At 39.2% G+C, this 15,897-nt stretch overlaps 1 protein-coding gene across 1 annotated transcript in view; it reads left to right on the forward strand.

Annotated features, from left to right (window-relative positions):
• KCTD16 (potassium channel tetramerization domain containing 16) overlaps positions 1-15,897 on the forward strand; it is a 270,980-nt gene that overhangs the window by 212,342 nt on the left and 42,741 nt on the right. The gene's annotated exons all lie outside the window — the stretch shown is intronic.

A 15,897-nucleotide genomic window follows, 5' to 3' on the forward strand; every position in this document is an offset into this window, starting at 1 on the left:
CTTTGCTGGAACAAGAGAAACAGAGAGTGAGAGTCAATGTGTGTGTGTGCATGGAGATACGGAGGTGGTGTGAGAGAGCTGACTGCTGCAAACAGCAGCACAGGGCACACTGTTGAACAGGATGGGTTGGTATGAGCTACTTGAGAGAGTGTACAAGAAAAGGGACTGTTCCTCTACACATCTTTGACTGGCTTAGGCATGAAAGTGAAAGAGTAGGAGAAGTGATGGTGCATCTGCAATGCAGAAATAATGCATTTTGATGCCACTTTAACTGCTATGTCTCCATCCTGCAAAATCCCAGAATTTGTAGTTTTGTCAGGAACCAGCACTCTTTCTTGCTAAACACTTGGTAAAACTGTAATTCCTATTATTCCATAGAATGAGGTGATACAACTTAATGCTGGATCAAACTGCATTATTTCTACAGTGTAGATGCACCTTAAGAGAGACTGAGTGTCTGACTATACTGTGTGTCAGCTTAAAGCATCTCTGTGTGCTGCGTGTGGTAGATGGTGGCATCAATAGGGTTGATCCGACCTGGTGCAGTAACTCATGGTGTCACAATTCTCATTGACCTCTTCTCATACCACACCATATAGAATCCTTAATAATGTTTTTTGTACTACCGTTACTCATAAATTGTAGTTCCCATATAGCACTGAATGTGATTGTAACAGATGTGACATGAAACAAGTAGTAAAAATTAAATTTTATTTTATTTTTAATGGAAATTTTAAAATAATAAAAATAATAATTTTAAATCTTAACTGTTATTTAGAAAAAACAACCAGCTGAGGAGTCTCCTTTCTCTTCCCACTGAGACTTATCCCACTGACACCATCTGTGCAATATTTTAAGCGGTGTAGGGAATGCCACAGCCTGTTTCTGCCCAAAGGCAGATGTTTGGAGAGCAGTGATGTCACACACCCCTTAGGCTGTTACCTGGTGTGGTCCTCATTCCCTGCACCCCCACCCCCCAGTCACACCCATGGTGGTAGGTATGTGGTCTGCTACACTTTGCCAGTGCAGCTGAGTGGAGGTGAGAGTCAAGATAGAAAAGACTTCTCAGAATTATAATAAGCAGAGACAAGAGAACGGGGAGCAGAAAGCATTTTCCTATTTTTTTCTATAAGACAATGGTAACAATAGTGGCAACATGTTTACAACATGACGTCAAAGGCTTTCATGGCTGGCATCCATAGTTTTTTGTGGCTTTTTCGGGCTATGTGGCCATGTTCTAGAAGATTTTATTCCTGACGTTTCGTCAGCATCTGTGGCTGGCATCTTCAGAGAATGCTTGCCTGGAAAAAAGTGGGTATATATATACTGTGTGAACTACCAGTCCTGAGGAATAGCAAAATAAGGACTCAGCAAATGCAAATGGAAAACCACTCAGAGTCAGGGGCTTTCCCAGCAGATAATGATCACCAATTAGCAGACACTAATCCTCTTTTGCATTAGCCTCCCAGCCTGAGGCCTGCCATCAGCACAGAACAATACACATGCAAATCATTCCTGCATTCCCAGGCCCACTTTTTTCCAGGCAAGCATTCTCTGAAGATGCCAGCCACAGATGCTGGCGAAATGTCAGGAAGAAAATCTTCTAGAACATGGCCACATAGCCCGAAAAACCCACAAAAAACTATGTTTACAACAAGTAATCTATCAGAAGTAACTTTTGGGACTACAGTAACAGTAACAAGTAATGGCCCATTACTGGATGGTCATAGCAATGAGAATAGTTGTGTGTTTTTGTGTCTGTGTTTAAGGAAGTATGATTGAAAGTTCTGAACTTGGCCAATGCCATCTGGCAAGTAGGACTTGTAGTCTAGCCTGTCCTTTATATATTATAGCAGAACTTTTGATTGTATAGCTCATGAAAAACTATGAATTGCTCTTAAAGAAATGGGTGTGCCACAACATTTGATTGTCCTGATGTGTAACCTGTACTCAGGACAAGAGGCTACTGTTAAGGCAGAATACAGGGAAACATAATGATGTCCAATTGGCAAGAGGATCAGGGAAGGCTGCATTTTATCACCCCATCTGTTTAACTTATACAGTGAACATATCATAATAAAGCAGGACTGGACATAGATGTGAAAAATGGAGGAAGGAACATATGAAAATATGCAGATGATACCATACTACTCGTAGAAAATAGTAAAGACCTGGAATGATTACTGAAAACAGTCAAGGAAGAAAGTGCAAAGGCAGGTTTACAGTTAAACACTAAGAAATAAAAAATAATAACCACAGATGATTTACATAACTTTAAAGTAGACTGTGAAGACACTGAAATTGTTCAGCATTTTCCATACCTCGGCTCAGTCATTAATCAAAATGAAAATGGCAGTCAAGGAAGCAGCAGAAGATTAGGACTTGGAAGGGCAGCTATAAAGGAACCAGATAAGGTCCTGAAGTATAAAGAAATATATCACTGAATACTGAAGTTAGGCTTATCCATGCCATCGTATTTCCCACTTCTATGTATAGTTGTGAAAGCTGGGCAGTGAAAAATGCTGATAGGAAGATAATAATAATAATAATAATAATAATAATAATAATAATAATAATAATTTTATTTATAGACCGCTATTCCACAATGATCATAGCGGTGTACAGTACAAAAATGCAATACAATACAATACAATACAATCTCTCTCCCTCAAGATGGTGGCTGAAGGGAGGTCTTTTCTTCTTCCAGGCAGGCCTGGTGGTGCTAGCCTGCCTCTCTCTCCCTCAAGATGGAGGATGATCAACTCATTTGAAATGTGGTGCTTGAGAAGAGTTCTACTGATACTGTGGACTGCTAAAACAACCTATAAATGGCTCCAAGAGCAAATCAAGCCTTAACTCTCCCTGGAAGGAAAGAGGTTAAACTAAGAATGTTGTACTTTGGACAGATCATGAAAAGACATGACTCATTAGAAAAGAAAAATGTGCCAGATAATGTAGAAGGCAGTAGGAAAAGAGGAAGACTGCAGATGGATAGGCTCAACCAAGAAACCACAAGACTTAAGCCCTGTACATACTGACCATTAAGGCTGGCATGGGGGCGGAGTTGGGGTGTAGCATTGTCATGACACATGCCTGACTCCACCCCACAGGGTACACTGATGTCGCGCACCATTCCACATGGCACGTGGCATCATGGTGCTCCCCCGGCGCTACATCTATACAATGCAGCACCAAAAGAGTGCTGTATAGCCACAGCAACGTGGCTATGGTGCCCTTTCGAGGGTGCAACAAGCAGTAGCTTTTTGTGGCTCCTTTGGTGCCCTCAAAAGGCCAGATTGGGGCCATGGCATGAGGTTTCTCTGGCCCAAATCTGGCTAGGAAAGGGGCAGCATTGCAGCATCCCTTAGGGCCTGTATGTACAGCCCCTTAGTCTGCAAGACTTGAATAGGGCTGTGAAGGATAAAGTTACTATTTCGCCAGCTTCTGAAGATGTCAGCCACAGATGCAGGTAAAACATCAGGAATAAATTCTTCCAGAACATGGTCACACAACCCGAAAAATCCACAGAAAACTAAGAAGTCAGATTGATGGCAATTAACCACAAAGTCATGTACATGCCAATGAAGGCTGGCTGACAGTAATTGGTCTGGGAAGTTGGACTACATTTTTATCATAAGAACTCTTCTCTGTTTCTTCTTACCAAAGTGTTATGTAAGTTTGTTTCATTTCCAGACCACCCACTGATGGCTGGAAGCATTACTGCCAATGCGGTAGTAAATCTGCTCCAATCTGAATGTGAAAGGAACCACTGAAGGTGCTAAATTCTATTGCCTTTAAAATTCAGGCTAAAGTCTGGGGTTGATTCACCAGTCCAATGACACTGGAACACTAGTCACTGCTGAGACTACCTGATAAGCAATTTTTTTCTGTCTAGTGTACAGTAGATTAAAGATATAAATATGAACAAGAAAGAATGTAATATAAATCATGAAAACCCAGCAGCAAAATAGAATGCCAATATCTAAACAAACTAAAAACAGATCCCGGGGATAATAATAATAAAATAATATATTGCATTAGTCAGTCACAGCTTTCTGAAATGAGCATTTTATAGATGTGGTGACATTACTGAAAAGGCCCTTTCTTTCTCATAGCCACCCAGCCGTTTTGTTTGGCAGAGGCATGTGGAGGAACATCTTTGGTCTGTTGTAAAAATTAAAGCTGATAAAGTCAAAGCTGATCAATCAACCTCCCCTCCCCCCAAAACTCAGTGAATATTTTCCAGCAGGGCATATTTGCGTTCCCTGCGATATTGATATTAGTTGGCACAACCCTCACATGACCTCCAAACAAAGAATTTGGAAAGCTTTCAGAAAAGTGATACACAAGTTCCAAAAATGCACTTTTCCTGTTTGCAAGAATCTGTGAATCCTATTTTTGTTTTTATTTTGTTCCAATAGTTCTCTGTAGGGAAAATGCATTTCAACAAGAAACTGCATCATAAAACTACTGCCATTATAGTTTGACCTGCCTCTTTGTATGAAAGGGCAGGTCAAGTGGTTTATTGATGTCTGCTTGACTTGAAAGTTCTTTTGACCACATACTTACTGCTTACCATAGGAATAAAATATAGGAAAAGGGGAAAAAATAAAGTTATGAAGTGTTTGCCAAACACATACTTAAAACAAGCATTCAGAAGATGAAAATATCAAGGAACTATCTGTAAAACAGGACATATCATGTTAAGAGCCTAAAAGGCTCTTAAGAAATGTGATACAGTAAGTACAAAAGAAAAGGCATACTAAGCTCTTCCAGCTACTTCAGCTTGAGAGCACTTTGCAAGCAAATATAAAGAGTCATTAGGAAATAAAAAAGAAACATGCTGGTAGCACAGTACAGATGCTGTGTTCAAAAAGGGCTTACTCCTAAGCAAGTACTGTATATTGCAGCCTAGAAGAGTGACAGAGCAATGCTGCTTCTCTTTATTATTGATGTTGTGTGCCTTCAAGTCATTTCTGACTTGTGACGACCTTAAAGCGAACTTATCAAGAGGTTTTCTGTATCTGCTGTCCCATATATACTCATCTTGGCAGACTGTATGCAATTACATTGTTATTGCAACTGCTCCTTTTCACTGGAAGTGGAAAAATAACTATCTACAAGTAACTATCTACCTATAGGGGTCAGTAGAGACATGTGTTTAGGATTCCCTGGTGTGTTTCTTTTTTCCAGTTTCTTCCTCCCCTACCAACTGATACTCTCAGGTTTCATTTCAATTCCTCAAGCAGCCTCTCCTACCATTTGTTCCTCTCTTGGTCATGTATTGTAAATATCACCTTCTACTGTCCCCAGAATGCAATTCTCCAATAAAGATCTTTGTCCTCATTGAAAGTGATATCTTCCTCATTGACAACACTAGCTTCCATTCAGGCTAGCCCTTTTGTCCCTGGTGGTTTATATACTGTATGTTATATATGTTTTTAAAATCTTCCTTTGTTTTGGTTACCGTGGAAGAAGAGAGTTTTCACAAACTTGGTCTACTTTGGAAGAGAAATGGAAGTATGGAGCAACTTTGGTTCCAGTGGATAAAATTCTAATTCTGTCATATCATCATCTCCTTTCATTCTTGCAGGGCTCTTTATTTGCTGCCAGTGGTGGCAACTTTCCACTGTCGAATAGTGCACAAACATAGTGGGGCCTCTAGTGTAGCATCTTCTGCTAGATCCTCCTGAGCTCTAACAGTCAATGCTGACTGGTTAGGACTGGTGAACTGGCCTATTCTCAGCATTCATATCAGTATCTTAATCTCTGTTTATGTTTATGTTTATGAAGAAAAGTCTTTATCACATATTGGCTGTAACCCATCATCCCCACAGCAATGTACAAATATCTGCATGTGGAGATACTCTACACAACCCCAGTGCAATGCATTTGTGCAATGTACTGTGTGAAACTGCAGTGCATGGTGGCAATGCACAGCATTGTATATGCAACCCCACTTCCTCCAAGGTCAGCAGAATATGTCTGCTGTACCATGCTGAATAATTCACCTCACAAGCATAGCATGGCTTATGCACTAACAGGATGCCTGTCATTGTTTATATAATCCTTAAAATCTCCTTCTTGTTCCATTGAATGTATCTAGTCATTTTCAGAGAATGTTCCTTTCTTTGACTAACATACTCTTCAAGGCAAAGTTTCCTTTGTTCATCTTGAGACCCTTCTGATGGCCTGTTCATTCCTCCCATTCCAGCTATTGCACCACAGTTTTCATTACCATCTTTGCTCAGATTGCTTTTTTATGCTGTTATTCATATCTTTGTGGTGAACACATGAATAGACAAAGATCGTTTGGGCAAAAGGAGATGCAGGGTTGTTGTTTTTTAATTAAACATACAGTAAGCTTCTTTTGCTTTTGGCAAAAGGAGATGCAGTTGAATACTATTAATATGCATATTTTTGTTACCTAAATGACAACCATTGGGGAACCTTGAGAACTTCAACAACACAGTGAGGAAGATGAGTTTAACCCTTGATGTCCCATGGTCCTGATGGCTAACTTTTGTTACTTCTTTTTTTGCAAGTAAGGCTGCATCTAATTTGGCTCTAGACCTCACAGAACCAACCTATCAACATGCTTGTTCCCATTACTTGACAGTGCTTACACAAGTTTTAAAACCAGAGAGTATTTGGAAGCAAGGACAGTTGGTGGTATAAATCCAAGATATGCATGGGTGCAATCCTATGCACATATCAGGCCAAATATTAATTGCATGCAAAAACTGTGCATATTTTTCACTATGCAGATAGCAACCACAAGGAAGTCCAAAGAGGACATGTTTAACTCTTTCTCCCTCTGCTGGGCTTCCACTGAAAATTCTGTCTTTGAAGCATATACTTGCATTTCAAGGAGGTGATGGGAGTTTTCCTTTCACCATAGAGCTGTTTTGTTTGTATTTTCAGGCACATTTCAACTACTCAGTTAAACAAATAATTTTCTTTCTCACCCCCGCCCCCCTTTAGAGCATCCTCATGTATACACCTCCTTTAATCTTTGGATTTGGTTTATAACTGAAATATTTATCTACATATATTTTCATTGAAATGCATGGAGGACCAAGAGTAAACTCCAAGATGATGATGATACTCTTTATGGACTGAATTGATGACAGTGATGCTTAAGATGTCCCTCATCACCCAAACACTTGATGCTGCTAGGGATTTGCTACCCCCCCCCCCAAAAAAAATAACCCAAACAAAACAAAAAACCCTGACACAATCTTCTGTTTTGTTTCTGGAGAGCACTGCTGAAGAAGACAAAAGAGCAGGTTGTTTCATTTCTGTTAAAATAGGAATCAGCCTCTGCTGAACAAAGTGTGAGTTATTTATTACTACATTTTGTCAGTAAGAAATACCACAAAGGAGTCAGTGCAGACCTGAATAGCAAGTATGAGGTGACAAACAATGCTAGCTATGTAGCAGTGTAAATTACATTTCTGAGGCTGTGATAACTCTTGATAACTGCAGAAATAATTCATGTCAGTACTCAAGGATGCACCAAAGAGATCTTTAAAATGATAGCTCAGTGAAGAAATCAACAGAGCCATCTGTGATTACATAATGTAGTGATCCTAGCTAAAGCCAGGTTCGCTACTTTTAAATTAATATATATTTTAAGTGCTTAACATTATTTCGATGTCATAATATTACCCTTGAGTAAACCTTACAACATTCCTGTGAGTCAGGATAGTAATAAGGGATAAGAAGATAAATGCAGGATGAGTGTGAGGTAATAAGTGGCTCACTTACCACCATCACCACCAGCAGCTGATTATTTATACATGGCACTTTTCCATCCTTGAAGGGGTTCATGTTAGAGGAGCTCACATGATAAAATGTAACATTTCAAGAGCTGTAATAAAATAGGACAATTAAATGTAAATAGTCACACCAATATGAATGAATCTACACTACAGTTTTTAAAAATCCACTAGTAATTCATCATAGGGTGAATGAAATATACAAAAAAGTACAAAACCTAATCCAAATGGCAGAAAAATAATTTCACATCATCAAACAATTCTCAGATGACAAAGGTGGCACGTGTGGTCAAGGTGGCAAAATGTGTTAATAAGGAAGAGCAGAAAAGCTAGGAGAGGATGCAACGCTTTGCTTTTGCCTAAGCCTATAGGAAAGGGCAAGATTCTGCCCCATCTTGTCCTCTCCCCCTTTCTGAGTTGAGTGCAAACTGCTTTCATACTTTGAAATATGGCAGCTGCAACCAAACATATCACTCTGTTTTTCCTATGACTGCTGCCACATTGCAGAATTAATGCAGTTTGCCAACATTTTAACTATCATGGCCCATCCTATGGAAATCTGGGATTTCTAGTTTGTTGGGGCTACCAGAGCACTCTGACAGAGAAAGCTAAATATCTCACAAAACTACAAGTCCCTGGATTCCATATTATTGCACCATGGTATGAAAGCAGATTCATCAGGCCAAATGAGGAAAGTTGCAGGTGATGCAATACATCTTATTCAAGACTGACTTTCCCATTCCCACTGTCACTACTACTCTTAAACTCTAAGTACCTCCACCAATAGGAGCAATCTCTATAGCAGAAGTCTCATCCCATCAGGCCTTAGGGAAATGAGCTAGACAGATCGCTGGGATCAGATCTTGGAGAATACACAGCCATAAGGTCCCTGCTCAGGTTGGGTGTGATGAAATTGGTGGAACTGATGCTTCCTGCCACATGATTGCTGTCTTTCATTTGATGGTTTACTTCTAGTCATGGCACATAGGTCTGTGTTTATGTATCACTTGTATCCTAGTCAGATGTTGGATGTACGAATCTACAAGCAATCTAATTAGAGAAGATGAAGGTGTAATAAAGTAATAAATGTACAGCCAGCCCTCCCTAACCATGGATTCCTTATCCCCAGATTCAAATATCCATAGCTTGAAATATATATATACACACACACACACACACACACACACACACACACACACACATCCTTGGTTTTGCCATTTTATACAAGGAAAACCATTTCACTACCCCATTGTATTTAAAGGGATTTGAGCACTCACAGATGTTGGTATCCATGTAGAGCCCTGGAACCAAACCTTAGCAGATACCAAGGGCCCACTGTAATACAATGAATAGGAACAAAGTTGCTTTATTGGTGAAATTAGCAAGATTGCCTACTTAGTTTTAAAAGTTATCCTTAAAGTTTTTTTAAAGGCATTTTACAGGTCTTCCACACTTAAGAAATACAGCAGTTTGACACCTCTTCAATGGTCCTGTGCAGTCCTGGGATTTGTAGCTTGGTGAGGTATTCAGCCTGATCTGTCGGAGAGTTCTGATGCCTCACCAAACTACTGATCTCAGGATTCTGAAGCATAGAATCATAGCAATTAATGTGGTGTCAAATTGCTTTATTTCTGTATTGTATATATACCCTTAGTGCCATTTTGACAGGATTTTTAAAGGAAATTCTTTTATCATTTCTAAGCATTTTATTTTTAAAATTATCACATAAAGTGGGGGGAAAGTAGCAAGCAGTGGAACAATGACATAATGACATTACTTATGATAATGAGTTACTTTTCAAAACATGTAAAACGTAACAAGAATTAATTGCTTTTAAAAGTGATGTTCAAAGTGCTGATGCTGGTGTAGTTTGTAGAAAGCAGATTTTCAAGTGACTTAAAACAAATTTAGAACTGCTTTGATTGTAAACATTTTTGCCATGGCAGCTGTACAGAACTGATTAGAGAAGTGCTAGGTGAATGGAAAGGACCAGTTGATCCAAAACCTGAGTGAAATAAGTGAAGTGTGCAACAATGTTATTTATACAGGCAATGGAAAGCCATATCACTTTAAAAAAATAAAACCAAGAATGCTGAAATCCAATAATAAAAGCACTTATGAGCAGACAAAGATATTGTCAAGATACTGTACCTTGTTATTTTTATTTGAAGAAATTGGTTTCTGATTAATGTAGTGAGTATAAATGCAAAGTCTTTAAAGCAAATGTAGGACAACCTAAGCCTCTCTGGCCATATCTGGTAAGCTAGGATTCTCCTCACTCCCACACTCATCCGCATGCATGCATACACGTTAAACTGGATATTGCGGAGTTAAAGCATAGCTTTAAACCTCTGGCTTATTCAAACCTTGGGGAAGGTTTTATATTGCCACTTCTTCTATAAAACATTTATGAATCTTTCTCCATCATTTTTAACAAGACATTTTGCTACCTGATCTGTCGTATTTGAGGATTCTTTACTGAAAGTTTACAGTCTCACTGCCCAGATGTACAAGTTATGGGTCATCTCATTTAATAACAGTAACATACATCACAGGGCTGTTGATAATCAAGGACACACCTGTCTCCTGCATTGCTGCCAAGAACAGTTATGTTTGGTTTAGCAGGAGAACAGTCTCTCCTACAAAGGGACTGCTGGCTGTCCCCCTATGAAGACATTTCATTATTATTATTATTATTATTATTATTAACCTTTATTTATGAAGCGCTGTAAATTTACACAGCACTGTACATGCAATCTTTTTAGTTTCTCAGTAATATGAATAAAATACAGGGTGACTGAAAATTACAATTTCAATTATATATACAATTGAAATTATGAATTATAAAATTATAGATTTGGACACTTTGTAGTAGGGAACATGTTCTTTGTGATCTCAAAAACTCTTTGAAATAAGCTTTTACTTTATATGTAAGACTTTGCTCAGCACTTCCATCTGACTTACCCCCCCCTTCCACACACACACACACACACCAGATTCAGTAGCCTACAGTTGGCACAAAGGTAGTTCTCATGAGCCCTTCCTGATGTGGTTGTGATCCCAGGACACACTGGAGATAGTCCTTATCTGAGTATAAAATAACTTTTTTGTTCTTTTCAGTTCTTGAAATCTGTGGCTGGAATTCTTCTAATGTCTTACACATCCCTTAAGTCCCTCTATGGCAGTGACTGGACATTTTTGCCAAATGTGTAATGCACACATTCTATTCATGCTTAAGAGAAAAAAGTTTCTCATGCCGACATGCTCTTTGGTCCAGCAGGGATCCATCTGCTCTGGTGAAATTGGCAGTACTTGTGCATTCCATTGTGCATTTAGTTATTCATTTTGTTGTTAATTGCCATCACATTGATTTCAAGTTATGTCAGCCCCATACATGAGGGATCTCCAAGTAACCCAGTTATCCACAGCCCTGCTCAGGTCTTGCAAACTCAGGGCCATGGCTTTTTTCATATTGAGGATAGAGAAAGTTTGCTTTCTGTTGCTCCAGAGATTAGGACATGGGGCAATGGATTCAAGCTTCAGGAAAAGAGATTCCATCTAAACATTAGAACTACCTGATTATAAGAGCTGTTTGACAGTGAAATATGCTGCCTTGGACTGTGGTGTTTTTCTCTTCTTTGGATGTAGAAAACAAGGCTGGGTGGCCATCAACAGGAGTGCTTTGATGGTGTCTTCCTGCATGGTAGGATGTTGGACTGGATGGCCCTTATGGTCTCTTCCACCTCTAGGATTCTATGATTAATGACTGGGCTGAGGTATGGAAAGTCCTTATTTCAATTTCTTCATCATCTGCATTAAAGTTATGTTAATCATTGGTGGTTATTATTTTTATTTTCTTGATGGCCAGAAAATGCCTTTGCATTTTCTTCAATGACTTTCTTCAACAGTCAAAAATAGATAAATGGATCTCCCACAGTAACACAGTACATGCATTTCCCAGCTTCCATATTTTGATTGGGCCTGTGCCATAAATCACCTTTTTCCTGTACAAAACAACCACATGTTAATTTTTGTGGAACAAGTCCTGAGAGGCTTCAAGAACTCTGGTTTTTGAAAACTTTATTACAGTGGGCAGAAAATTATTTAAGATTACTTGTTGCTTCCTTTGGGAAGACACCTAATTAAGAATTACATCCCTGATACATTTTTTCATCAGTGTGTTTCATACACAAGTATCTTTGTTGTGATGAGCCAAACTGAAAGCAATGTCTCTGAGGCATCTTCCTGGGACTGTGAAATAGATTGGATTGTGGAAAGTTAAGAAAGATGCCTCCTCACCACATCTGCTCTGCTTGTGCTACCTAAAAGAAATTAGCAGAGGAAATCAGTGAAATATAATGAATAGCTACACAGAAATTCAGCTTAATTTAATAATATAAAAGGGACAAGACTCCGATAATGGAAAGAAAGGGTTGGGGTGACAGATATCGTATGCCACTCCTCTGAACTAATCAAGGAAAGGTGAATGTTTCTTTAATGAAAAAGACAAAAAAGGAAGAAATGAAATTATGATGGTGGAGTGTTAATCAGGGACAATCAATGACAGTAAAAGAAAAGCTGGAATCAGACAGCAGAAGCCCTCATGAAAAAGAGATGGTATAAGTGTACTCTAAGAGAATCAGCATGTCAATTGGCCAGAGAGGGAGGCAAGGGGAAAAAGATTTAAGAATGGAATTGAAAGATAAAAAGAGAATATTTTGGAAAAAAGAGAAAGAAAGTGTATTCTATCCTGGATAAAATATCCTGAAAAATGGATGTTAGATTAATAGAAGTCCCACATTTGAGGACAGCAGAGAAATATGAGAGATAGGGAGGAAGAACTGATAGAAAATGTGGCTCTGTAATAAGGATAAAAATGAAAGTGGAATGGATTGGAAAACAACAGATGAAATTGTTCAGGAATCCAAGAGATGCTTAAATAGGTAACACAGGAGAACATGAACTGCAACAAGCTTAGGAAAAAAACCTAGGGGCGTGTATAAAGATAGAAGAAACACGAATGCCAGAATTTATTTCACAGGCAGAAATGGTCTGTGTTTGGTTACAGATTAAAAAATCAGACATATGATTTCACTCATGTGTCAACCAAATCTATGCTGGATACCAAATTATGATTATTTGAAATCAGTTTTCAATTAACACTTATTTTGACAAGCAATATCAACATTAAAATTATTTACTACAGATATATAGAATTTGTTGTTAGTGCCATCTGGTGGACCTTGACTCATGGTGACCCAATTAGTGAAGATTCTCATTAGTCCAGGTTTCTTCTCTTTAGGATTTCTCAACTATAAAGAACAACAACACCCTGGTTTTCTTACCATATCCCAGATATTTTTGAAATACATCTCTAATCCAGGCAGGACTGTTCATGACTGGGAGCCCATCCATACTACACAGGTATTGCACAATATTCCACTTTAATTGCCATGGCAACTTTATATGGAATCCTGAGGTTTGTAGTTTGGTGAGGCACTAGAACCCTCTGGTTGAGAATTCTAAAGGTCTCTCCCTAAACTACAGATCCCAGGATTCCATAGGATATTCTAATGAGAATTAAAGTGGAACCATAGTGCTGTAACTGAGTAGTATGAATGAGACCTTGGGCTCTTGGAGGTCTCTCAGTCATAGCATCATCATAGGTTGTAGCTGAATAACAAGTTCAGACATTAATGACATAGATGAAATATGTTAAGACTGAAAGATCTAATTTCCAGAAAGTTTAAAATATTTCCCAGCTATATTTTATACCTTTCTGTACAACACCAGTGCCTGAGACCACAGATAACGTCTTGTACTGATCACTTCTTGGAGGAGCAGACCAGAAAGAGGTAAAGGGGACTAGGTCTGCCCATAAAACCTGTGTATGATCAGTTTGGATGGCAACAACCATCTGTTAGTAACATATAGGCAGGATTCCAACCTGACATGGATATGTTGAGAGTATAGCGTGCCTGCGTTTTACACGGGCGCGCCATATGTGGCTTTCAGCATATGCTGAAAGCCGTGCCGGAAGAGCCCGTCACGTGCCCCGGAAGAACTAATGGGACTTGCACCATCGTATGCCACAAGTGCGAGCCCCATTACTTTCTATGGGGCTTCAGCATTCGCTGATTTCCCCTTATGCGGAGGGATCCGGAATGGAGGGGAGGGTGCACTGTACTCTATTTTTGTGAGGATGATTTTCTTTGAAGTTTCACAGTTGAGCGAAATAGCTGTGAGGAGTTGCACAAAACTACACCTCTCCATCTGTGTGATTTCTCTGTGTGTAGTTTGCTTCAAAAGGAGGAAAAGACAGTCATTTTGCACAGCACAAAGCACAAACATTGCCAGAAAGCACAATGTTCCTTTTTTTCCCTCCTTGTGCTGGAGTGAGAACCCTCAGGGAGGCTGGCAATTTCTTGTCAGGCTGCCTCATTGCAGTCAGCCATCTCATTTTGTTGAGAATGAAAAATTTATAAATATTCTTTTATTCCCACTCCAGGATTTCAGACAAGTGCCTTTTCCTGCTCTACTGTGATATGCCAGAGTTTGTACTTGGGGCTTTCTGCATGTAAACCATGTACTCTGCCACTAAGCTACAACCCTTCCCCAATTAGCGGGATGGGGGTCACATTTACATAAATTTAGACTATGGACAACAATCCTTGAAATACAGTGGCCTGAATCCTATTGTTAGTCCCACCCTGAGTGGAACTAATATGTTTTCCTCTTACTGTCCTATGATCAGCTTTTAATTATTGTATGTTGACCAGGCTTCATGATCAATTGATTTCATATCAAAGACTTGGAAGGGACCACAAGAATTTCTTCCCATTGTTTGCCTTATCTTCTACAAGGCATCTTTTGAAATACAGTGGGCCTTTCCCTTATGCAGGGGATCCATTTCAGATCCCCCCCGCATAAGGGGAATTCTGCATATGCTCAAGCCCCATGCAAGCCATTACCCTTCCCAGGGCATGCCAAGCCTTCTTCCGGTGTGGCTTTCAGTGTATGCTGAAAGCCATGTAAGTTGCACCCGCATATAACGTGGACACACTGTACCCATCTTTAAATATTTCAAAAGGTGCCATGTAGCAGATAAAGCAAGCTGCTCCAAAAGCCAGCACACAAAGCAATGGATTCAAATTCCAAGAGATTCCAACCAAACATTAAGAAGAAATTTTTGGTAGTAAGAGCCATTCAACAGTGGATCAGAATGTCTTGAAGACAGTGGGTTCTCCCTTTTTGGATATATTTGAACAGAAGTTGTGACAGAGCTCCCATCTCTGTTGGACTGGATTAATGGAGCTGTCTAGCTTTAAATAAAAGCTGAGTTACAAGAAGAGATGGAAAAATTACATATGGAGAATTATATATAGAGAAAGGGGATGGAATTAAGCTTTTTGCCCCCCGCATTTGGGGGTTGGGGGAGACAGCTGACTGTTTTACCCCCTTCAATTAGTGAAGTGTTTGAAAGAAAGGGGCTTTCAAGTTCACTTCAAAGATAGTCTTGTCAACAACACCCCAGGTGTTAAGTTCTTGAACTAATAGCCTGTCTAAATGGCCGCTGCCTTCTGAGGGGCACTGTTTAAGTAACGTACAAAAGCAATAAAAATCAAATTTTAAATTGAATTCTTACCCTGTTACTTCATTTGCAAATGACCATATCTTAAAATTCTCACACTTCAATGAGAACCTGGCATATTTCTCAGCTTGTAAAGAGAAATATACAATGAGTCTTTTTTGTTCTCTGAGCTAAACCTCTCCAGTTTTCTAAGCTGGTTGTCATAGGGCTTGGTTTGCAAACCTTTTCCCATTTTGGTTGCCCTCCTCTGGACAAACTGTGGTGTCCATTGACAATATTAACTAGGACAACATACTGAATAGCCAGGAGAAAGAGAAAATAATAAGATGACTTTAGCTTTCAAAACTGGTTACTCAGGTTTTCGTCTAGGCATGAGATGTTTCACATTAAGAGAAAGAAAAGGCTTTGGAATGGCATCTGAGGAAAAACAATAAAGCTCATGGTCTTTTTAAAAGTCCTTGTTTGGACATTTTACTCTGCTATGAATATGGCTCAACATAAACAACTACCATCAGAAGACCATCT

The sequence above is a fragment of the Sceloporus undulatus genome, chromosome 2 (assembly GCF_019175285.1).
Source record: "Sceloporus undulatus isolate JIND9_A2432 ecotype Alabama chromosome 2, SceUnd_v1.1, whole genome shotgun sequence".
Taxonomy (NCBI): domain Eukaryota; kingdom Metazoa; phylum Chordata; class Lepidosauria; order Squamata; family Phrynosomatidae; genus Sceloporus; species Sceloporus undulatus.